Genomic DNA, 25498 nt, shown 5'->3' with positions numbered 1-25498 from the left:
GTGGCATCTGTAGACACTAGGAATTTATGCCTCTTTTTAAGTAATATCATCATAGATCATTTAACCAACACTGTGCTCTGGCCCTTTATCATGTTTGAGAATTACTGTGGTAATTGGTGGTGGTAATTCAAGCCAAAGAGCCAGGTGCCTGTTTTAGAAAGAAGATTGTGGTGGTTGTATGGAAGCAGGGAGACTGATTAGGAAGGAGGCTGTGACTGTGGTTCAATCAGGAGAGGATGAGACCAGCCTGGTCAACATGGTGAAACCCCGTCTCTATTAAAAATACAAAAATATCAGTCTGACGTGGTGGTGGGCGCCTGTAATCCCAACTACTCGTAAGGCTGAGGCAGGAGAATCTCTTGAACCTGGGAGGCGGTTGCAGCGAGCTGATATGGTGCCATTGCACTCCAGTCTGGGCGACAAGATAGAGACTCTGACGAAAAAAAAAAATCCTTTGTTGTTTTTCAAACTTTTTATGATGGAAAATGTCTAACACATACGCAGAAAATGGAATAATGAAAGTTTATTTACCTTGGATCAGTAAGGCCATTTTGTTGGAAACCCATAGTGCAAAACTGGCTTACCTTTGCCTCAGTTGTACTGTTGCCATATGTGACCTGGCCCAGGGGAAAGTACCTGCTTTCATGTACCTTCTATGCCAGTGATTCTCCAATGAGCAATTCATGGCCAGTCTTGTTTCATCTATACCCGTGTTCTCTTCCCCACTCCATATTTGTGCATATTTCCGACATATCATTTTGTCCTGTAAACGTTTCAGTACGTTATCTCTAAATGATAAGGATTCTTTTTTAAAACTAAATCACCGTATTGTCATACCAAAGAAATAACAATAGTAGTTACTTCATATCATCAAGCATCTAGTTGTTTACATTTCCCCCACTGTCTTACATTGGATTTTTAAACATTGTTTAAATCAAAATCTAAATTAGCTCTATACTTTGCAGGTGATCTCTCTCTCTCTCTCTTTGGTGAGATAGGACCCGGCTCTATCACCCAGGCTGGAGTGCAGTGGCTTGATCTCGGCTCACAGCAACCTTTGACCCCGCCCTCACAGGCTTAAGCAATCCTCCTGCCTTGGCTTCCTAAGTAGCTGGGACTAACCGTGGGCACCGCCACACCTGTCTAGTTTTTGTAGAGATGGGATTTGCCACGTTGCCCTGGCTGGTATCGATTCCTGGGCTCAAGCATTCTGTTTGCCTTGGCCTCCCAAAGTGCTGGCTGTGATTATAGACATGAGCCACCACAGCTGACCATATGTTTAAGTCTTTACAAATCTATGCTCATTCTCTATATTTTTTCTTTACCCCTAACTTCTTTAAGGAGAACTGAAGTTTTTTATCATCTGCTGTGGCTGTTCTATGAACCGCCTTCTTCTTTCTGTGAGCACCTCCTTTCCCACCAATGCGCACTTGTGCCTGCAGTTTGGCGAGTTTTTCCTGGTTCATGATTGTTTCTTTCATCTTGTCGGAGTGGGTAAGGGGTTGCGCGGGGGACTAGGGTTGGTACTCAAGAGGTTTCGGGTGGACCAGCTGAGATTAGGCGCACACACGTGGGGTCGCAAGATGGCAGCTAAAGGCTATTTTTTCTTTTTTAAATAAAATGGAGTTTCCCCATGACGGCCAGGCTGGTCTTGAACTCCTGACCTTAGGTAATCCACCCACCTCGGCCTCCCAAAGTGCTAGGATTACAGTTGTGAGCCACCTTGCCTGGCCCATATTTTTTCTTACTGTTTTTTTTTTTTTAAAGCCAGTTCATTTGTCCTGTAGAGTTTCTCAGAGTCTTGATTTCTGTTGTAATTTAGCATGTTCCTCCATCCTCTGTATTTCATATAAATTGGTAGCTAGTGACTTAATCAAATTTAGGTTTATTTCGGCAAAACTAATTTATAGTTGGGTTTAGTACTTTTGTCAGGAGGTGTACAGTGGTGGTCTTTTTGTGATGTTAATAACTGATGTTTGTTCCTCAACTGTGGCACTATTGACATTTTGGACTGAAAAATTCTTTATTGTAGGGGCTGTCCTGTGCATTGTAGGATGTTTAGCGGCATCCCTGGCCTCTACCTAATGGTTGCCAGTAGCACCTCCTCCCAACTGTGACCATCAAAAGTGTGTCTAGACATTGCCAGTTGTCCTCCAGGGGACAAAATTGACCCTGATTGGGAACCACTGCTCTAGGTTCATTAACAGAGGAGTTAAAGGTGGGCATGGTGTCAGGTGACTATAGTCCCAGCTACTTGGGAAGTTGAGGCGAGAGGGTTGCTTAAGCCCAGGAGTTTGAGTCCAGCCTGGACATCATAGCAAGACCCTGTCTCAAGTCTGTTACACAGAAATACATCTCCTAGGAAAGGCAGAACAAATACTTGACTGTTTCTCTCTTATTTTACCAGGTTTCAAAGTAATGAGTTGATTTCCCACCATCTTCCAAAGTTGACCGATGAAGGTTTTTTTTTTAAAGTACCATTATGAACTCATGATTTAACACATATGTGATGTACTCAATTATTACTAGTTATCTTTTTTTTTCTCTCTCTCTGAGAGAGGATCTCACTCTTTTTCAGGCTGGAGTACAGTGGCACAAACACAGCTTACTGCACCTTGATCTCCTGGGCTCAAGTGATTCTCTCATCTCAGCCTCCCAAGTAACTGGGACTACTAGCATGCGCCACCACACTCAGCTAATTTTTAAATTTTTTGTAGAGACCGGGTCTTGCTATGTTGCCCAGCTGGTCTCAAACTCCTGGCCTCAAGTGATCTTCCTGCCTTGGCCTCCCAAAGTGCTAGGATTACAGACATGAGCCCCTGCACCCAGCCCAATTATCTTTTTTTTTTCTTTTGGGATGGAGTCTTGCTCTGTCACCCAGGCTAGAGTGCAGTGGTGCAATCTTGGCTCACTGCAACTTTCACCTTCCAGGTTCAAGCAATTCTTTTGCCTCAGCCTCCCAAGTAGCTGGGATTACAGGCACCTGCCACCATGCCCAGCTGATTTTTGTATTTTTAGTAGAGATAGGGTTTCACCATGTTGGCCAGGCTGGTCTCAAACTCCTGACCTTGGGTGATGCGCCTGCCTTGGCCTCCCAAAGTGCTGGGTTTACAGGCATGAGCCACCATGCCCAGCCCAGTTATCATTTTTGATGCTTGTTCTATTCTTATGGGATCTTTGGGATGTCATTTTTCCGGCCAGAAGCCTCTGTGGCTGGTGATGGCTTTGCCCAGGTTTTGCTTAGGCCCTCTGGTCTCATTTCACCCACTTGGCCAGGCAGTCTGTGCTTGGCTTATGCTACCAGCCTGGGTCCCATGCCTGCCAAGGGTGAGACAGGTGTGGAACAGTTAGGGGTATGTGAGTGAGTGAGCATGGGGTCCTGCCACTGTGCACAGTCAGACATTCTGGGTGCTGCAGCAGGGTGAGCAGTTTCAGGTGCCAGTATGGCACCGGCTCTCTGCACGGCTGCGGCCAGACCAGGCACACTGCAAGCAGCTTCCACAGCTGGCACTGGGGAACACATTGGCACCTAGAAGCTTGGAGTTGCCAGGAACAGCCAGGCCTCAGAGGGAGTCACAGCCCTGGCTTGAGGAGTTCCCAGGGCTGGGCTCCCTGAAGGGCAGGGCTCCCCAAAGGGCTTCAGCTCTTCTTTCCTTTTCACCCATAACGTGGCAAGCAAGGGTCACGACCTAGCCCTGTTTGTGTTACAGCTCTTTTAGCCTCACCATTTGGTGGGTCCCGAGTTCTTGTCCTGCAACCAGGAAGAATGAGGTATGCAGACAAGTGAAGGGTGAGCAAGATGAAGAGTAGCCTTATTGAGTGATAGAACAGCTCAGAGGAAACCTGAAGGGGGCATCCTTTCCCTAGCAAGGGTGACCTAAGGAGTGTACAGCTCCTAGCAGAGAGGGTAGCTCCTCTCTGCTGGGCAAGTCATCCTGACAGGTGTTCAGCTATCAGCAGAGAGGGTAGCTCTCCTCTGTAGCTGGTTGTCCTGTTGTCCGTGCAGCTCTCAGCAGAGGGGAGGCCCTAGAGTGGGTGGCTCCTCTCTGCAGGCAGGCTGTCTCGCAATTTCCCCATCGTCTGTCTTTTCTGCAGCTGTCAGCAGAGAGGAGGCCCTTGAGTGGGTGGCTTCTCTCTGCAGCTGGTCCTCCTAACATCCGCAAAGAGGAGGTTGAAAAGTCAGTTACTACTCTCTGCAGCTGGTCCACCCAACATCCACATCTCTCACAGAGAGGAAGCCCTGGAGTTGGTAGCTCTCTCTGCAGCAGGTCGTCCTGACATCTGCTCAGAGCCTGGGCTTTTATGGGGCTTAGAGGGGAGGAAGTGCATGCCAGTTGGTCCATGTGCAGCCATGGGTGGACATGGAAAAGTTACCACAAGTTCCCACTGCCATCGTGGGATGGGCAGCCTGACCCCCAGCCTTCAGGCCCTTCCTGGCCTGAAAGTGAGGCCTTAACAGGGATCTGCCCCTTCCATCCAGGAGCCTGTCTACTTCCTGATGCCGTTCATGGTGCCCAGGCTATAGGCGCCAAAGGGCGCCTGCAGGCTAGCACTGAGCTGTCTTCAGCACCTGATAGGTTTCCCTCCTATGCTCATTGGCACCCAAAATCTGTAGCGGACCAAGGCAGCAGGGGACTGGTGTGTCTGCCCTGCCCTGAGTGTGTGCACACTCAGCTAGGCTGTGACAGTGCCCGGGCTCTGCTTTGACTTTGCCCTGAGATTGGAGTGGGCACCAACAGCAAGGAGAAGCCAGACAGTGGGAGCAGGCATTTCTGAACCTGTGAGGCTTTTCTGGGCCCCCCAAGGGTACAGGGATGCCTGGGTCTGCAGCCACAGTTTGAGTGGCTACAGCTGCACCTGGGAGGGCAGGGCTTCTGCCTGCTCTGTGGAGCAGGAGGCCTGAGTCTGCAGCTGTGGTTTGGGTGGCTGCAGCTGCACCTGGAAAGGTAGGGCTCCCCGTCTGCTCCTAGCCCTGAAAGCATGGGGATGCCCGGGTCCACAGCTGCAGCTTGGGTAGTTGCAGCAGCACCCAGGGAGTTCCCACCCCAACTTGTAAGGGACAAGGCTCCTGCTTATCCCCAGCCCCCGTTGGTTCCATGGAGCATGATGCCCTGGCCATGCCTCCCTGCTGCAGCCAGTGTGATGGCAGTGGCCACTGCAGATAGCCTGCTGCTGCCATCACTATTTTGTTCCCACTGGCCAAAACTGTCCTATTTTGGCCAGTGGGAATTTATTCAAGTTGGCTCCTGAGTCCTTCTGACATACGCTCCAGTTTTCTTGCTATCTAATATAATAAAACGCTCCAGACTCATTTTGTGCATACCTTGACCAGATCTGGTATCAGCTATTTTTTTTTCCAGTGATTCAGGGTCTTTATTAGTGGGAAATGGTATTTGGATACCACAACTTGGGTATTTGGAATATAAGGTTATTATTGACCTTAAGAAGAACAGTTAAATGAATGTGGTTGATTAGTATCTCCATGTTGGACGTGGTGGCTCACACCTGTAATCCCAGCACTTTGGGAGGCTGAGGCAGGAGGATCACTTGAGCCCAAGAGTTTGAGATGAAGCTGGGCAGTGAAGTGAGACCCCATGTCTACAAAACATCAAAAAATTGCCAGGAGTGGTGGTGCATGCCTGTGTTCCCAGCTACATGAGAGGCCCTGGGGTAGGCGGATTTCTTGAGACTAAGAGATCGAGGCTGCAGTAAGCCGTAATGCCGCCACTATACTCCAGCCCAGTTGACAGAGCAAGATCCTATCTCAAAACTTGCAATACAGTCACCCTAATCTCTTTATTATGAAAAAATTCAAACATGCAGAAAGTTGAAGAAATGTATAATGAACACCTGTACATCATTCATCTAAAGCTAACAGTTGTTAACATTTTGTCCTATTAGTTCTTGCTAATATAAGGAGGTATAATATATGATATAGTAATAATATAACATGACATAAATCTTGTACCATTAAAAATACATTGAAAGGGCTGGGCGCAGTGGCTTATGCTTGTAATCCCAGCACTTTGGGAGGCCAAGGTGTGGATCATGAAGTCAGGAGTTCAAGACCAGCGTGGCCAACATGGTGAAACCCCATCTCTAATGAAAATACAAAAATTGGCTGGGCATGGTGGTAGGATGCCTGTAATCTGAGCTACTCAGGAGACTGAGGTAGGAGAATTACTTGAAACTGGAAGATGGAGGTTGCAGTGAGCTGAGATCATGCCACTGTACTCCAGCCTGGGTGAGAGTGAAACTCCGTCTCAAAAAAACAAAAAACAAAAAACGTTGAAGGTGTCATCTGGCTTGATTTCAAAATCATTAGCAGTGTCTCCTAAGAAAACATAATACTATATCTTGAATCATTTTCTTCATTTGGTTTCTTAATTCTCATATTTCACTGGCTCCTTCTTCCAAGTCTCTTTTTTTGTTTTTTTCTTCAGTTTCCTGACCTCTAAACAGTGGAATACACAGGGCTCTGTCATTGGACCTTTTCTCTTCTCCCTCTAGGTACACACTGTGGGTCATTTCATTAACTCCAAGGCCTTAAATGCTATTTTCATGCTGATGACTTCCATTTTCTCTCTCTTCTCAAAACCTCTCCACTGAATTCTAGATGCCTACATTCAATTGCTTAGTCATAATTTTCTTTTTCTTTTCTTTTCTTTTTTTTTTGGAGATGGATTCTGGCTCTGTTGCAGGCTGGAGTGCAGTGGCGTAACCTCGGCTCACTGCAACCTCTGCCTCCCAAGTAGCTGGGATATAGGTGCCCTCCACCATTCCTGGCTAATTTTTTTCTTTTTTTTTTTTTTTTTGTATTTTTAGTAGAGATGGGATTTTACCATGTTGGCCAGGCTGGTTTTGAACTCCTGACCTCAAGTGATCTGCCCGCCTCAGCCTCCCAAAGTGCTAGGATTACAGGCATGAGCAACCATGCCTGCCATCATTTTCACTTGGATATCTAATTGGCTTTTCGGAATCAATGGGTACAAAACATAATTCTTTGTTATTTTTTAATTTTCAGAGACAGGGTCTTACTCTGTTGTCCAGGCTGGAGTGCAGTGGTATAATCACAGCTCACTGCAGCCTTGCCCTCTTGGGCTCAAGCAATTCTCCCACCTTAATCTCTCAATAGGTAGGACTACAGGCATGTGCCACCATGCCTGGCTAATTTTTTTAATTTTTGGTAGAGACATGGTCTCCCTATGTCGCCCATATGGGTCTTGAACTCCTGGGCTGAAGTGACCCTTTTGCCTTGGCCTCCCAAAATGCTGGGATTACAAGTAAGAGCCACTGCAACTGGCCCAAAACAGAACTTTTGATTCCTGCCCCACTTCCCTGCCTTTTTCTCTGTCTTCCACCTCTCAATAAATCCCATGTATTAGATGCTCAGGCAAGAAAATTCAGAATTATCCTTGACTCTTTTCTTTCTATCCCATAGCCAGTCCATTAGCAAACCATATAGCTGTACCTTTGGAATCTATGCATAACCTGACTACTTCTAACATTTCCACTACCTCTGACCCAATCTAAGCCATCATGTCTTTTGCCTGGATTGTTGCATTAGCCTCCTTTTTGGTCTTCCACTTTATGCCTTTGCCGCCATTCAACCTATTTTCTACACAGCAGTCAGAATACTCTTTTAAACATGTAAGTTATATCATTTTACCTCTTCTCAAAAGCCTTTGTCATCTCAGAATCAAGCGTGACATCTTTCCTGTAATTTTATTTCTTCTAATTTTTATACATTTAATTTCCATTTCCTTGCCTAAGATCTTCAATAGAATTTTTAATGAATGTGGCAATAGATACTCTCTTGTTTTAGATCTTTAAAATAATGTTTGTTTATTTTTATTGTTTTATATCTATATATATTTTGAGACAGAGTCTTGCTGTGTCACCCAGGCTGGAAGTGCTTTGGCACAATCTCAGCTCACTGCAACCTCCACCTCCCAGGCTCAAGTGATCCTTCCATCTGAGCCTTTCAAGTAGCTGGGACTACAGACGTGTACCACATGCCTGGATAATTTTTTGTGTGTGTGTGTGTGTGTGTAGAGAGAGGATTTTACTATGTTGCTCAGCCTGGCCTTGAACTCCTGAGCTCAAGTGATCCACCTGCCTCGGCCTCCCAGGGTGCCGGAATTACAGGCATGAGTTACTGTGCCCAGCCAAATAATGTTTTTAATGGTTTACTATTAATATTAAGTATGATGTTTACTGTTTCTTGGTAGTTACCTATGCCAATTAATTATTACCACAAAAATGCTATATAACTAACCATATCAAAACTCAGTTGGCTGGGTGTGATGGCTCATTCCTATAATCCCAGCACTTTGGGAGGTCAAGGCTGGCGGATCACTTGAGTTCAGGAGTTCAAGACCAGCCTGGCCAACATGGTGAAACCCTATCTCTAAGTTAAAAAAATACAAAAATTAGCCAGATATGGTGGCACATACCTGTAATCCCAGCTGCTTGGGAGGCTGAGGCAGGAGAATCACCTGAACCTGGGAGGTGGAGGTTGCAGTGAGCTGAGATAATGCCACTACATTCTAGCCTGGGCAACAGAGTGAGACTCCATCTCAAAAAGAAAAAAAAAAGTAACAAAAACTCGAAACAACAATCATTTATTCTTATAAATGTGTGGATTGACTGGAGTTAGCATTCTAGATGAGAATTGGCTAGAGAGGCTTTGCCCTGTTCCACCCGTCTGTCCTCCTCCTGGCACCAGCAGGATAGCCGGGCATGATCTTCTTGTGATGATAGAAGAAGGGCAAGAAGATAAGCACAATGTAACTGCTTTTCATGTCTTTGATTCACGTCAGGCCTGCCATCATTCCAATGATCAAAGCAAGTCATTTGGCCAGGTATGAAGTACACTCTGTCTAGGGGAGAAAATATTTCTAAACTATGGTACATTACACTAATTTTCTCAATTTACATCTTTTTATATTGCCTATCTCTTACAGTTACAATATAATTTTTTTTTTTTTGAGATAGAGTCTCACTTAGTTGCCAAGGCTGGAGTGTAGTGGCACAGTCTTGGCTTACTGCAACCTCTGCCTCCTGGGTTCAAGCAAATCTCCTGCCTCAGCCTCCCAAGTAGCTGGGATTACAGGTGCATGCCACCCTGTCCAGCTAAATTTTGTATTTTTAGTAGAGGCAGGGTTTCACCATGTTGGCCAGGCTGGTCTCGAACTCCTGGACTCAAGTGATCTGCCCACCCTGGCCTCCCAAAGTTCTGGAATTACAGGTGTGAGCCACCTTACCTGGCCATGATATTAAAGTATTCTGAATGTATCTATGTACTTACTTTTACTAGTGAGTTTTATGCCTTCAAATAAAGGCATAAAACTTTCCTGCAGCTACTTGGGAGGCTGACGCAGAAGATTCACTTGAACCCAGGAGGCGGAGGTTGTACTAAGCCAAGATTGTGCCACTACACTCCAGCCTTTCTTTTTGCATGTTAGTATCCTTTTCTTTCAGATTGAAGAATTCTCTTTAGCATTTCTTGTAAGATGGAACTAGTGATGAATTATCTCAGCTTTTATTTCTCTCTCTTTCATATCTGAAGGAAAGTTTTGCTGGGCATAGTATTCTTGGTTGACAGTTTTTGTTTTTTTTTTCTCCCTTCAGCACTCTATAAGTGTTATCCCACTCCCTCCTGGCTTGTATGGTTTTCTGTATGCATCTGGGTATATCTTTCTCTAAGTTTGGAAAGTTTTGTGTCATCATTTCTTTCAATAAGCTTTCTACCCCTTGCTCTTTTTGACCACTAGTGACTCTTAGACTTGCACTTTTGAGGTTATTCCTTATATCCTGTAGGTGTTCATTGTTCCTTTTCGTGCTGTTTTTTCTGTTCTGTGTATTTTCAAATAGCCTATCTTCAAGCTCAGTCATTTTTTCCTCTGCTTAATTCATTCTGCTGTTGGGAGCCCCTAATGCATCTTTCAGTTCAGCAAATATATTGGTCAGTTCCAGGATTTCTGTTTAATTTCTTTTTCTTTTTTTTAGAGACAGAGTTTCACTCTTGTTGCCCAGGCTGGAGTGCAATGGTGTGATCTTGGCTCACTGCAACCTCTGCCTCCTGGTTTCAAGTAATTCTCTTGCCTCAGTCTCCCAAGTAGCTGCAATTACAGGTGTTTGCCACCACACTGGCTAATTTTTTGTATTTAGTAGAGATGGGGTTTCACCATAGTGATCAGGCTGGTCTTGAACTCCTGACCTCAGGTGATCCACCTGCCTTGGCCTCCCAAAGTGCTGGGATTACAGGCATAAACTGCTGCACCTGGCCTCTGTTTAGTATTTTAAAAAGTATTTCTGTCTCTTAAGTTTCTCTGATAAATTTCTGAATTGTTCTTCTGTATTATCTCAGAGTTCACTGAGTTTCCTTAGAACTGCCATTTAAAATAATTGTTGATCTGAGAGTTCAACATTGGTGTCTCTTTAGGATTGGCCACTGGCTTCTTTCTTTCTTTCGGGAGCTAGGGGTTCCCTGTTGGCTGTTGTTTTTTTTGTGGATGTACATCTGTGGCTTTGTATTGATGGAGTGTTATTTATTCTAGTCTTCTCTGGCTGACTTGTTTAGGTCTTTCTAGGATATGTTTGCTTAGAGGTTCTTTGTAGTTGCCTGGTAAGTCCCCTTAATCCTAGATCACCATATGCTTTTTGATGATAGAAGATGCCTTAAGCCCAGGTTTGCCTTGGCTCTTGCAAACATTCGTAGTACTGCCCTCATCTCAAATCAGGGTGGTGGGGAAGTCCCAAAGGGGATGCTCTGGCTATGTGGGAAGGCTGGCTAGGTGTTTGTGACTGGAAAACCTGTGGAGTATTTCTTGCAGTGTGGTGCTGCTGAGAAATTGCTTTAATTTGGCAACTCCTTTGGCTGAGATGAAGAGCAGAGTTACATGGGCTCCTAGTCCCAACTCCTCTCTCTGTTTCTAGCTGCTCTTGGGGATTTTTCTTCCTACAGGCACTTGTGATGTCTCCTGTGGGTTGAGGCTGGCAGGAATGGTTTTCCTGGAAATGGAAAACCATTCCTGCAAGGGAATGCAAGATAATGGGAAAGCTGGTCATCTACCTCAATCTCACATTATCTTGTGTGGAAACTGAATCCAGGAGTAATTTTCCATGTATGGAACCCAGAAAACTGAGTGAGGGTTGTCACAGATAGAGAAGTCTGTTTCTTTTATTGTATGCTCAGAGTTTTTCACTTCTGTGTCCCTGGGGATTGTTTCAGCCTCATATTTGAGTCTGGGATAGTGCTGATGATAATCTTGGTCCTGGATATTTGTTTTTGGTTTTCTGTGGGAGGGAGTGAAGCCAGATTACTTCTACTCTGCCATTTTGGTGACATCACTCTTCTACATTAATTAATTTTCTTTCAAACCAACATTGCATTTATAGGATAAATATATTGTTATATATATTTAATAACTTTCTTAGTGGTTGCTGTAGAGATTACAATCACAGTCACTGGGTGTGGTAGCTCATACCTATAATCCTAGCACTTTGGGAGACTGGAGGACTGCTTGGGCCCCGGAGTTCAAGACCAGCCTGAACAACGAGAGTGGGTCCCCCAACTCTATAAAACTTAAAAAAAAATTATCCAGGTGTGGTGGCATATACCTGTAGTCTCAGCTCCTCAGGAGTTTGAGGTGGGAGGATTGCAAGAGCCTGGGAATTTTAGGCTACAGTGAGCTATGATCCTGCCACTGCACTCCAGTTTAGGTGACAAAGCAAGACCCTGTCTCTAAAAACAAAAAAATGAATATATAAAAATTAAAAGCAATCGGAGTCAGATGGTTGAATTACAAAGATTTTATTTATTTATTTTTTTGGTCAAAATGGAGTTGCTCCATGTTTCTCAGGCTGATCTTGAACTCCTGGGCTCAAATGGTCCACCTGCCTCAGCCTCTCAATATGCTGGAATTATAGGCATGAGCCACTGCGCCTGGCCAAAGTTAAGATCTTGAAAGTAGCAAAAGGATAATGATTTATGATGTACTGGGAAACAACAATATGATTCATAGCTGACTTCTCATCCAGAAGGCATGTATGTTTAACTTTTTGAGTAAATACCAAACTCCATTTTTGTTCACTTAGTTTCAACTTATTGATTATTTTAATGTTTAAAAATTTCAGTAGGTTTTTGGGGAACAGCTTTGTTTTTCTTTTTTTTTGTTACATGGATAAGTTCTTTAGTGGTGGTTTCTGAGATTTTGGTGCACCCATCCCCTGAGCAGTCTACACTAGATCCAATGCATAGTCTTTTATACCTCGCCAACCTCCCACCCTTTCCCCTGAGTCCCCAAAATCCAATGTATCATTCATATGCCTTTGTGTCATCATAGCCTAGCTCCCACATATAAGTGAGAACTTAACGATGTTTGGTTTTTCATTCCTGAGTTATTTCACTTAGAATAATAGTCTCCATTTCCATCCAGGTTGCTGTGAATGCCATTATTTCATTCCTTTTAGTGGCTGAATAGTAGTCCGTGGCATATGTGTCTGTATATATGTGTACACACACACACATAAATGTATACACACACGTGTGTATGTATACATATACACGTATATAAAAAGGAGAGATCCAAGATGGACGATTACTAGCAGCTCGGGATTGTAGCTCCCAGTGAAAGCACAGAGAACGAGAGGACACCACACTTTCAGACGAATTTTTTTTGTTCACGGACCAGGAGATTCCCAGCGGATTAGCCCCACGGCTTGCCAGCGCGACTCTTGTGACCAGCGTGGCGGTTCTCAGTGCGGAGTGAATGGACCTGGTTCCCCTTGTGGTCGATGTTTGGAGCTCCAGGAAGGCAGAGTCGCCCATTGAGCTTATTGAAAGGGGGACCCAGGAGGGAAGCCAGACCAGAGATTCCTGGGCAGAAAAGCACCAGGAGTTTTGGCACCGCTGTTCTGGCCGGTGCAGTGGGTTGCTCAGATTTCGGCACTGGGAATCAACAAGTTGGACGTTCACTCAGAGACCTAATTTGAAAGTTGGTAATTACGACAACAGGTGGATAAATTTACAATGATGGGAAGAAAACAGCATAAAAAAGCTGAGAATCCTCAAAATCAGAATGCTTCTCCCTCCACAGGGGATCACAGTTCCTCATCAACAAGGGAACAAGGCTTGATGGAGAATGAGTGCGTTCCAATAACAGAATTAGCCTTCAGAAATTGTATAATAAGAAACTTCTGTGAGTTAAAGGAACATGTTCTAGCCAAATATAAGGAAACTAAGAACCTTGAAAATAGGTTTGATGAAATCCTAACGAGAATGGACAATTTAGAGAGGAATATAAGTGAATTAATGGAACTGAAGAATACAATAAGAGAACTTTGAGAAGTATGCACAGGTTTTAACACTCAAATTGATCAAGCAGAAGAAAGGATATCAGTGGTTGAAGACCAACTTAATGAAATGAAACAAGAAGGCAAGATTAGAGAAGAAAAAGTAAAAAGGAATGAGCAAAGTGTATAGGAAATATGGGACTATGTGAAAAGACCTCCCACACAATAATAATGGGAGACTTCTAATATTAGACAGATCAATGAGACAGAAAATTAACAAGGATATCCAGGACTTGAACTCAGATCCGGAACAAGTAAACTTAATAAACATTTATAGAACTCTCCACTTTAAATACACAAAATACACACTCTAATTAGTACCATGTCACACCTACTCACAGGTTTAAATGAAATATTGGTTGACTGCTTGTTTGTTATTTTCTTCCCTCATCATTTTTTTATTTTTTATTTAATTTTTTTTCCTGTTTCCATTATTAAGCATAAAAGGTTTTCAATACCCATTTTTAGACTGCATTCTACCCCGGGCAATAAAGCAACACTTCCATTCTCTCTCCCTCCTCCTCTTCCTCTTCCTTCTTCTCCTTCTTTTTTTTTTTTTAATTAAAAAAAAAATACATCCTTCAATCCAATCAAGTTGACACTATTAACCATCACAGGTATTTTGAAGGAAGTAATTTACTTTAAAAATATTTCTGGACATTTATCTCTTTCTGAAAAAAAAAATAAAAGGGACTAATAAAAAAAAGGCATACACGCCGGGCGTGGTGGCTCACGCCTGTAATCCCAGCACTTTGGGAGGCCGAGGCGGGTGGATCACGAGGTCAAGAGATCGAGACTATCCTGGTCAACACGGTGAAACCCTGTCTCTACTAAAACTACAAAAAATCAGCTGGGCATGGTGGCGCGTGCCTGTAATCCCAGCTACTCAGGAGGCTGAGGCAGGAGAATTGCCTGAACCCAGGAGGCGGAGGTTGCGGTGAGCCGAGATCGCGCCACTGCACTCCAGCCTGGGCAACAAGAAAGACCCTCCGAAAAAAAAAAAAAAAGACATACACGTATGTATGTATATACACACACATACATATATACACACACCACATTTTATTTATTCACTCGATTGATGGGCATTTGGGCTGGTTCCATATTTTTGCAATTGCAAATTATGCTGCTGAACATACATGTGCAGTTATCTTTTTCAGGTAATGACTTCTTTTCCTCTGGGTAGATAGTAATGGGATTGCTGGATCAAATGGTAGATCTACTTTTAGTTTTTTAAGGAATCTCCACACTGTTTTCCATAGTGGCTGTACTAGTTTACATTCCCACCAACAGTGTAAAAGTGTTCTCATTTCACTGCGTCCATGCCAACATTGATTATTATTATTATTATCTTTTTTTTGAAACAGAGTTTTGCTCTTGTCCCCCAGCCTGGAGTACAATGTGCGACCTCCACTCACTGAAACCTCTGCCTCCCAGGTTCAAGCGATTCTTCTGCTTTAGCCTCCCAAGTAGCTGGGATTACAGGCGCCCGCCACCACACTCAGCTGATTTTTGTAATTTTAGTAGAGATGGGGTTTCATCATGTTGGCCAGGTTGGTCTCCAACTCCAGACCTCAGGTGATCCATCTGCCTCTGCCTCCCAAAGTGCTGGGATTACAGGCGTGAGCCACTACACCTGGCCCACATCTATTATTTTTTTATTTTTAAATTATGGGCATTCTTGCAGGAGTGAGGTGATATCACATTGTGGTTTTGATTTACATTTCCCTGATACTTAATGGTATTGAGCATTTTTCTATATGCTTGTCATTTGTATATATTTTTTTGAGAACTGTCTATTCATGTTCTTAGCCCACTTTTTGTTGGGACTGTTTTTCTCTTGATGATTTGTTTGAGTTCTTTGTAGATTCTGGATATTAGTCCTATGTCGAATGTATAGATTGTGAAAAATTTTTCCTACTTGGTGGGTTGTCCATTAACTCTGCTGATTATTTCTTTTGCTGTGAAGAAGTTTTTTGGTTTAATTAAGTCTCATCTATTTATCTTTATTTTTGTTGCATTTGCTTTTGGGTTCTTTGTCATGAAGTCTTTGCCTAAGCCAATATCTAGAAGGGTTTTTCTGATGTTATCTTCTAGAATCTTTATGGTTTCAGGTCTTAGATTGAAGTCTTTGATCCATCTTGAGTTTTTTGTATAATGTGATTTTTGTATAACGTGAGAGGTGAAAGTCCAGTTTCATTCTTCTACATGTTGCTTGCGAATTATCCCAGCATCATTTGTTGAATAGGGTGTCCTCTGCCCACTTTATATTTTTTGTTTGCTTCGTCAAAGATTAGTTGGGTGTAAGTATTTGGCTTTATTTCTGGGTTCTCTATTCAGTTCCATTGGTCTATGTGCCCTTTTTTTTTTTTTTTTTAACGGAGTTTTTGCTCTTGTTGCCCAGGCTAGAGTGTAGTGGCTCAATCTCAGCTAACTGCAACCTCTGCCTCCCAGGTTGAAGCGATTCTCCTGCCTCACCTGCCCAAGTAGCTGGGATTATAGGTGCCTGCCACCACGCCTGGCTAATTTGTTGTATTTTTAGTAGTGACTGGGTTTCCCCGCGTTGGCCAGGTTGGTCTTGAACTCCTGACCTCAGGTGATCCACCTGCCTCGGCCTCTCAAAGTGCTGGCATTACAAGCATGAGCTGCCATGCCCAGCCGTATGTGCCTGTTTTTATACCAGTACCATGCTGTTTTGGTGACTATGGCCTTATAGTATAGTTTGAAATCAGGTAATATGATGTCTCCAGATTTCTTCTTTTTGCTTAGTCTACCTTTGGTTATACAGGCTCTTTTTTGCTTCTGTATGAATTTTGGGATTGTTTTTTCTTAGCTCTGTGAAGAATGATGGTAGTATTTTGATGAGAATTGCGTTGAATTTTTAGATTGCATTTAGCAGTATGGTCATTTGCACGATATTGATTCTACCCATCCATGATCATGGGATGTGTCTCCATGTGTTTGTGTCATCTACGATTTCTTTCAGCAGTGTTTTGTAGTTTCCCTTGTAGATGTATTTCACCTTCTTAGTTAGGTATATTTCTAAATATTTATTTTATTTTTTGCAGCTATTGTGAAAGGGGTTGAGTTTTTAAAATTTGTTACTCAGATTGGTCACTGTTGGTGTATGGCAGAGCTACTGATTTGTGTTCATCAATTTTGTATCCTGAAACTTTATTGAATTCATTTACCAGTTCTAGCAGCTTTTTGTATGAATCTTTAGGGTTTTCTAGGTATATGATCATATCATCAGCAAACAGCGACATTTTGACTTCCTCTTTGCTGATTTGGATGCCTTTTCTTTCTTTCTCTTTTCTGAATGCTCTGGGTAGCACTTTCAGTACTATGTTGAATAGAAGTTGTGAAAGTGGCCATCCTGGCCAGGTGTGGTGGCTCATGTTTGTAATCCCAGCACTTTGGGAGGCCGAGGCAGGTGGATCACAAGGTCAGGAGTTCAAGACCAGCCTGGCCAACACAGTGAAACCCCATCTCTACTAAAAATACAAAAAAAATTAGCTGGGCCTGGTGGCAGGCACCTGCAATCCCAGCTACTTGGAAGGCTGAGGCAGGAGAATCACTTGAACCCAGGAGGTTGAGGTTGCAGTAAGCCGAGATCACACCGCTGCGCTCTAGCCTGGGCCACAGAGCTAGACTCTGTCTCAAAAAAAAAAAAAAAAAAAAAAAAGAAGAAGAAAAAAGAGAAAGTGGTCATCCTTGTCTTGTTCCAGTTCTCAGGTGGAATGCTTTCAGCTTTTCCCCATTCAGTATAATGTTGGCTGTGTGTTTGTCCCAGATGGCTTTTATTACCTTAAAGTATGTCCCTTCTATGCCAGTTTTGGCAAGAGTTTTAATCATAAAGCGTTGCTGGATTTTGTCAAATGCTTTTTCTGTGTCTATTGAGATGATCATGTGATTTTTGTTTTAAATTCTGCTTATGTGGTGTATCACATTTATTGACTTGCATGTGTTAAATACTAAATCATTCCTGCAACCCTGGTATGAAATCCACTTGATCATGGTAGATTATCCTTTTAATATGGTGTTGGATTCAGTTTGCCAGTATTTTGTTGAGGATATTTGCATCTATGTTCATCAGGGATATTGATCTGTAATTTCTTTTTTTTTTTGTTATGTCCTTCCCTGGTTTTGGTATTAGGGTGATACTGGCTTCATAGAATGATTTAGGGATTGTCTCTCTATCTTTTGGAATAGTGTCAATAGGATTGGTACCAGTTCTTCTTTGAATGTCTGATAGAATTCAGCTGTGAATCTGTCTGGTCCTGGATTTTTTTTTTGTTGGCAGGTTTTTTGTTTTTTTTTTTTCCCCCCCTAGATGGAGTCTTGCTCGGTCACCCAGTTTTGAGTGCAGTGATGTGATCTCGGCTCACTGCAACCTCCACCTACCAGGTTCAAGCAATTCTTCTGTCTCAGCCTCCTGAGTAGTTGGGATTACAGGCACCCGCTGCCATGCCTAACTAATTTTTTAGTAGAGACGGTGTTTCACTATGTTGGCTGTGCTGGTCTCCAACTCCTGATCTCAGATGATCTGCCCGCTTCTGCCTCCCAAAGTGCTGGGATTACAGGCGTGAGCCACTGCACCTAGCCATGTTGGCAGTTTTAAAAAATTACCATTTTAATCTCACTGCTTGTTATTGGTCTGTTCAGAGATTCTGTATCTTTCTGGTTTAATCTAGGAAGGTTGTATGTTTCCAGGTTTATATTTTCAGGAATTTTTTCTTCTAGTTTATGCATGTAAATGTGTTTATAGTAGCCTTGAATACTCTTTTGTATTTCTGCAGTATCCGTTGTAATATCTCCCATTTCATTTCTAATTGAGCTTATTTGGATCTTCTTTTCCTGATTAATCTTGCTAATGGTCTATCAATTTTATTTATCTTTTCGAAGAACCAGCTTTTTGTTTAATTTATCTTTTGTATTGTTGTTGTTGTTTCAGTTTAATTTAGTTCTGCTCCGATCTTCATTGTTTCTTTTCTTCTGCTGAGTGTTTGGGTTTGGATTGTTCTTGTTTCTCCAGCTCTATGAGGTGTGATCTTAGGTTGTCTATTTGTGCTCTTTCAGGCTTTTTGATCTAGGCATTTAATGCTATGAACTTTCCTCTTAGCACTGCTTTTGCCGTATCCCAGAGGTTTTGATAGGTTGTGTCACTATTATTGTTCAGTTCAAAGAATTTTTAAAATTCCATCTTGTTTTCGTTGTTAACCCAAAAATCATTCAGGAGCAGGTTATTTAATTTCCATGTATTTGTATGGTTTTAAGAGTTCCTTTTGGAGTTGATTTCCAATTTTATTTCAGTGTGGTCTGAGAGAGTACTTGATATAATTTTGATTTTCTTAAATTTACTGAGACTTATTTTGTGGCCTATCATATGGTCTGTCTTGGAGAATGTTCCATGTGCTCATGAATAGAATGTATATTCTGCAGTTGTTGGGTAGAATGTTCTATAAATATCTGTTAAGTCCACTTGTTATAAGGTATAGTTTAAGTCCATTGATTCTTTGTTGACTTTCTGTCTTGATGACCTGTCTAGTGCTGTCAGTAGAGTATTGAAGTCCCTACTATTATTGTGTTGTTGTCTATCGCATTTCTTAGGTCTAGTAGTAATTGTTTTATAAATTTGGGAACTCCAGTGTTAAGTGCATATGTATTTAGAATTGTGATATTTTCCTGTTGGACTAGTTCTTTTATCATTATATAATGTCCCTCTTTATCTTTTTTAACTGCTGTTGCTTTAAAGTTTGTTTTGTCTGATATAAGAATAACTACTGTTGCTTGCTTTTGTTGTCCATTTGCATGGAATATCTTTTTCTACTCCTTTACCTTAAGTTTATGTGAATCCTGTGTGTTAGCTGAGTCTCCTGAAGACATCAGAAATTTAGTTGGTGAATTTTTTTTTTTTTTTTTTTTTTTTTTTGAGACGGAGTTTCACTCTTGTTACCCAGGCTGGAGTGCAATGGTGCGATCTCGGCTCACCGCAACCCCTGCCTCCTGGGTTCAGGCAATTCTCCTGCCTCAACCTCCTGAGCAGCTGGGATTACAGGCACGCACCACCATGCCCAGCTAATTTTTTGTATTTTTAGTAGAGACGGGGTTTCACCATGTTGACCAGGATGGTCTCGATCTCTTGACCTCGTGATCCACCCGCCTCGGCCTCCCAAAGTGCTGGGATTACAGGCTTGAGCCACCGCACCCGGCCTGTTGGTGAATTCTTATACATTCTGCCATTCTCTATCTTTTAGGTGGAGCACTTAGGCCATTTACATTCAATGTTAGTATTGCGATATGAGGTACTATTCTATTCATCATGCCATTTTGCCTGAATACCTTTTTAAAAATTGTGTTATTGTTATGTAGGTCATGTGAGATTTATGCCTTAAGGATGTTCCATTTTGGTATATTTTGAGGATTTGTTCCAAGATGTAGAGCCCCTTTTAGCAGTTCTTGTAGTGCTGGCTTGGTAGTAGCAAATTCTCTCAGCATTTGTTTGTCTGGAAAAGATTATCTTTCCTGCATTTTTGAAGCTTAGTCTTGCTGGATACAAAGTTCTTTACTGATAATTGTTTTGAGGAGACCAAAATAGGACCCCAATCCCTTCTAGATTGTAGAGGTTTCTGCTGAGAAATATGCTGTTAATCTGATAGATTTTCCTTTATAGTTTACCTGATGCTGACAATTATCGCCAAGAGAGTTTATATCCAGGAAATCTAAGCTTCATAAATGCAGGAAAGATACAGTCTTTTCCAGACAAACAGATGCTGAGATAATTCACCACAGTGAGTCAAGGGATCTTTTCTGGGCATCCCAGATGCTGATCTCACAACGCTTTCTTGGGATGGGTAATTCTGAGGTGGCACAGTGCTTAAAGCAACTGTTAACAATTGCATATTTTGGCTTTTTCTTTCTTTTTAACCTCTTTTGCTTCATCCCTGTTGTTGTAAACTTTAAAGGCCAAATTTGAGGTGGTTCATAGGGATTTGAGGTCCCATTGCTGCTGTCTGTAGCTTTCTCCTAATGTCAGGGGTAGATTGAGTAATAAAATGTAACACAGGAGTGCTTGCCCTTCTGGGCAGTCTGAGTCTGCTTTAATATATTTCCTGAGTGCCTCAACAAAATGACTCTGAAACAGAGTGGGATCTTTATCTTCTCCCTGAGTTATTTCTCTAACCTTGTCATAATTAACTGGCTTAACCACATACATTTTTTCTCCACTTTTTTTCCCCCCATGACACAACAAGCAGATGATAATACTTGCAAGTCATGGCAAATTAAAGAACACAGTCAGCTTAAATTCCTCTGAAAACTGGCCAAAGTTTTCTTTGTATAAAGCCAAATTAGACATAAAAAACGGCACATGTACTCTAGGTGTTCCCCTATTTCCATTAGCTGCCTCCCACATGGACACAGTTTGAATTTAGGGTCAGCCGCACTACTGGTGGTACTGGTTGGACTTAATTTCTTGGGCAGTTGAGGGTATAGGCTGAGGCTAGTTGGATAAGGGGGAGAGGTACCTGATGATCTTGGGGTGGAATCCTTTGTTAGGGAACTGGTGGGACCCCCTTCAGAACTGGGGGACTAACGAGATTCCAGGGAGGGCATAGACCTTCTAGGAGGAGCAGCTAGAAGGAGATCCCTTAGGTGTGGCTTTCTGGTACCTTAACTAATGTGAGCCCGTAAAGGGTCATAATAGCCCTCTATTGTACATAAGGGACCGTTTCCCATTTTCCTTCATTTTCCTTCTTTTTTATAGAACAAACCCAATTGTAAAATATCATTATAACATATAGAACCATGTTCAGGCCATATCTGTTGTTTTTTTAATTTGTATTGAACTCAAACAGTGATGCAATCGAAAATGAATTTTTCTTTAAGCTGAATTAGCCTAAAAGGCATCCTAGTGGTGAATTATCTGGAATACTCATCATTGTCCCCATGACTAGCAAGGATTTTTACTGGGCATAAATTTTTCTAAGCAAGTGAGAAAGTAACTAGGCCCTTGTTATTTTTCCCTTTTAGATTTCCACTCCCTGTAGAGAAGGTGTAAGTATAGGTAGGAAGGCATTAAAAAAGTGGATTACAAGCTACAAATGGGCAGTGGAATGTTGAGCCTAAATTCCACAGGGAGTAAGGGTTGTTCAGAGAAGGTGCTAAACACATGGAGACTGGAAGGGAGGAAGGGAAGAGGATAAACAGCATTGCCTAAGGAAAGACCACAGAGGCTCCGACTTGCCAGGGACCCTTCCCAGTAGCGGAGGCACACACACAAAAAAATGTTCAGGTGGCCACTTGTCTACCACTGTAAGTGGTTGTCTATCAGGCTAGGGGCCTGGGAACTCCTGGTCCCTTTGACTAGGAGAGGCTTGAGCAAGGAAGTTGTAAGACAGCACACAGTAAGGGGCTTGCAACTGGCTGTTAGGAAAACAATAACTTCAGGGCAGAAAAAAGTGAGACCAATATTCCCATAGTGGGTGGGGCTATAACCTACAATCCTAGAGGGAATGTCAATGCTGAAAACCCCAGAGCATCTGGGGGTGGCCGCTGGAAACCCAAAGTGCCTGTTTCAGCCAATGAGGGTCCCCTCACCAAATGCCAAAAACCTGGGGGCACCCAGGGAGTGGCCAACAGTGTACCCAAGACCAAGTTGGGGTGACAGAACAATGTGACTGGTATCCCAGAGTTGATGAAACAGGGCACAACTAAATGTCCTCTTTAAACAGTTGCCCAAATATAGTTAACAGAAAGTTAAAAGGAAACATAAGAAAATGTAACGTAAATTTTAGAACTCAAAATCAAAATAAAATGATTGGTGGAACAATAAAATGGAGTCAGAAAAGAAAAGACTGGTGGAAGGGGTCACAAGGATGGTGCCTCAGGGCACTCAAACTGTGGGGTACTTCTGACTGACCACTTAGCCAAAGGCTTTTTATTCCCCAGCTCACCAGATATTATGTAGTAGGGGGAGAAGGGACACTTACCCATCCATAGGAGTAAAAATGGCACCAGCCAGTCTTTCATATGGGATCCTGGTGAAGGTCCCTCCAGGGTCCCTGAGCTTGGGTAGGCTCAGCTGTTGCACAGGGGGAGCACAGGGACTAGTCATCCACTGTCCTGCTGTGGTCAGAGCTCACATGAGGCAGTGGCATTATGGCCATTTGTGTGTCTGCTTGGCTTTGCCTCCTGCCAGGGAAAATGATGGTTCTGAAAAGAGCCTTTGGTTAGTGTTAGCAGCTCTTTATTGTTACAGCCTATTGTTATAGCCTTGGTGTTATAGCTCTTGCAGCCTCAATCACAGCCTGCTTTGTGATCTCTCACTGTCTTGCCAGTTGCTTTCTCTCCTCAACGGTCACCTCTCCACTGATCACTGATTGCCACCATCTCTGCTGTCTCACCATCTCACCTGTCTGCTGATTGCCACCGTCTTCTCTGACTCATTGTCTCTTGCTCATTGTCTTTGTCCTTTCATTGGTCACCAGATGATTCAAGGCATGCGAGCCCCCAAATTGGGGCTTAGCCTGGGAAGGTTCTTAGCTTTGCCCAGGAAAGAATCAAAGAGCAAGCCAGTTGTGTTAAACGGCAACTTTTATTGAAGCAGCAGTGTATACTTAAAAATTTGGAAGAAAAAAATTTGGTAACAGTGTAGATATTTCCTTCCCCATTATACTCTTCCAAGATCCTAATAAACCTGCAGAGGTACTGGTCCTTGTGGAGCAGGGATACCTCACAGGCAGTGTGCTCAGAGCAGCAGCTCAAAGGCAATGCTGCATTCAGATTTTTACCCACTTTTAATTACATGCAAATTAAGGGGTGGGTTATGCAGAAATTTCTGTGTGTAAAGGGTGGTAACTTCTGGGTCATTGCCATGGAAAGGGATGGTAACTTCTGGCTGTTACCATGGCAGTGGTAAACTGACATGGCACACTGGTGGCCATGTCATATGGAAAGGTACTTCTGCCCCATCTCTGTTTTAGCTAGTCCTCAATTTGGTCTGTTGCTGAGCCCCGCTTCTGGAGTCCAGTCCCACCCACTTCCTACCACATTATCTTGATAGTATTTCAGACTACTCAGGTAGAGTGAATTTTATCTGCAAATCACACATGAGCCAGCTTGTAGTTATGAATTTTTAGGGGAAATATGTCCCCCTTTTCCACTTGGTACCAAGTATTGAGATGGGCAATTTTCATTGTAGTTCCCTGAGGAAGGAGTTGGGGGGCAGATTGATTTCCAGTTCACTTTAAGACTAAGGGGACAAAGTGGGGCGCAGTGGCTCATGTGTGTAATCCCAGCACTTTGGGAGGCCAAGGCAGGCAGATCACTTGAGGTCAGGAGTTTGAGACCAACCTGGCCAACATGGTGAAACTTCATCTCTACTAAAAATACAAAAATTAGCTGGGTATGATGGCGGATGCCTGTAATCCCAGCTACTCAGGTGGCTGATGCATGAGAATTGCTTGAACCTGGGAGGTGGAGGTTACAGTGAGCTGAGATCGCACCACTGCCCTCCAGCCTCAGTGACAGAATGAGACTCCATCTCAAAAAAAGAAAAGGAAAAAAAGACTAAAGGGGCATAACTCTATGCATGCCAGTTTTATGCAGGAAAAGTTCTGTTAGCCTCTCCGTCTTGGGTGGTCACTTGAGTTTTATCTCCTTTTCTCTGTACTCCATGAACCTGTGAAAAGGAACCCTGAAATTCATGTAGCTTGGCAAACACCATTAAGCCAAAGGTGCCTTCTATCCTTTGTCTAGTTTTTGGCCTCTGTTGATTTCTCTTTTTTAAAATGAGTTTATTGACATACAAAAAGTTGTACAGCAGGTCCTCAAATAATATTTCACTCACTGTTTCTTTATAACATTGATAAGGAAAAAATATTTTATTTTTTTTTAAACTTTTTATAAAGACAGGGTCTCTATCACCCAGACTGGAGTATGGTGGTGTGATTATAGCTCACTGCAGCCTCAAACTCCTGGGCTCAACTGGCCCTCCCACCTCAGCCTCCTGAGTAGCTGGGTCTATAGGTATGTACCACCTTGCCTGGCTAATTAGCCCAGATAATTAATTTTAATTAATAAATTTTTTTGAATTTAATTTTTTATTTTTGTAGAGACAGGGTCTCCCTGTCTTGCCCAGGCTGGTCTTAAACTCCTGGGCTCAAGTGATCCTCCCACCTCAGCCTCTCAAAGTACTGGGATTGTAGGTGTGAGCCACTGCCCCTGGCCAGGGGAAAAAAAAAATTGATTCAGGTCAGGACCACTGTCTATGTGGAGTTTGCATGTTCTCCTCATGTATGGTAACATTGGTTTCAGTATACATCATTTCACTTAAAGTTGCAATTTCCAAGAATCTGTTGACAATATTGAGGACTTACAGTACATATTTAGTGTATATAACTTCAACTTAGAAGTCAGTATAGAATCATGAAACCATCACTATAATCAATGCTGTAAACATATCCATCATCTCCAAGTGTTTCCTCCTGCCCAATGTATTTATTTAGTGATAAGAATACTTAATATAAGATCTATCATCTTTTGGTTTATTAGTATCTTAGAAGAGCATGATGGGGAAAAAATCTACCCTGTTAGCAAACTTTTAAGTGTATAATACCATACTCTTAACCATATAGGCTCTAGGTACTATGTTGCACAGTAGAAGTCTAGGACCTACTCCTTACAAAACCAGAACTTTGTAAGCTTTGACCAGCAACTCCCGCTTTCTCTCTCTCCATAGCTTCTGGTAATGGCCATTCTGCTCTGCTTCTATGAGTTTGACCTTTTTTTTTTTTTTTTTTTTTAAATTTTCCTCTGTCACCCAGGCTGGAGTGCAGTGGCGTGGTCTTGGCGCACTGCAACCTCTGCCTTCCAGGTTCACATGATTCTCCTGCCTCAGCCTCCCCAGTAGCTGAGATTACAGACATGTGCCACCACACCCAGCTAATTTTTGCATTTTTAGTAAAGACAGGGTTTCACCAGTTTTATCATGCTGGCCATGCTGGTCTCCAATGCCTGACCTCAAATGATCAGCCTGTCTCAGCCTCCCCTAGTGCTGGGATTACAGGCATGAGCCACCACGCCCGGGAAGGTATATTCTTAAAGATTCCTTTCTTTCTGAGAGCTACAACATCTCACG

The 25498-nt window shown here is 42.8% G+C and overlaps 1 protein-coding gene across 1 annotated transcript in view; it reads left to right on the top strand.

Moving 5' to 3' along the window:
• The window catches only part of FAM166B (family with sequence similarity 166 member B), a 37400-nt gene that overhangs the window by 1662 nt on the left and 10240 nt on the right, over positions 1-25498 (top strand). The gene's annotated exons all lie outside the window — the stretch shown is intronic.

Source organism: Sapajus apella, unplaced genomic scaffold, assembly GCF_009761245.1.
Source record: "Sapajus apella isolate SASKATOON/1434 unplaced genomic scaffold, GSC_monkey_1.0 scaffold46, whole genome shotgun sequence".
Lineage (NCBI taxonomy): Eukaryota > Metazoa > Chordata > Mammalia > Primates > Cebidae > Sapajus > Sapajus apella.
Note: the sequence above shows the minus strand (reverse complement) of the source record. Positions and strands in the feature narration are given on the sequence as shown.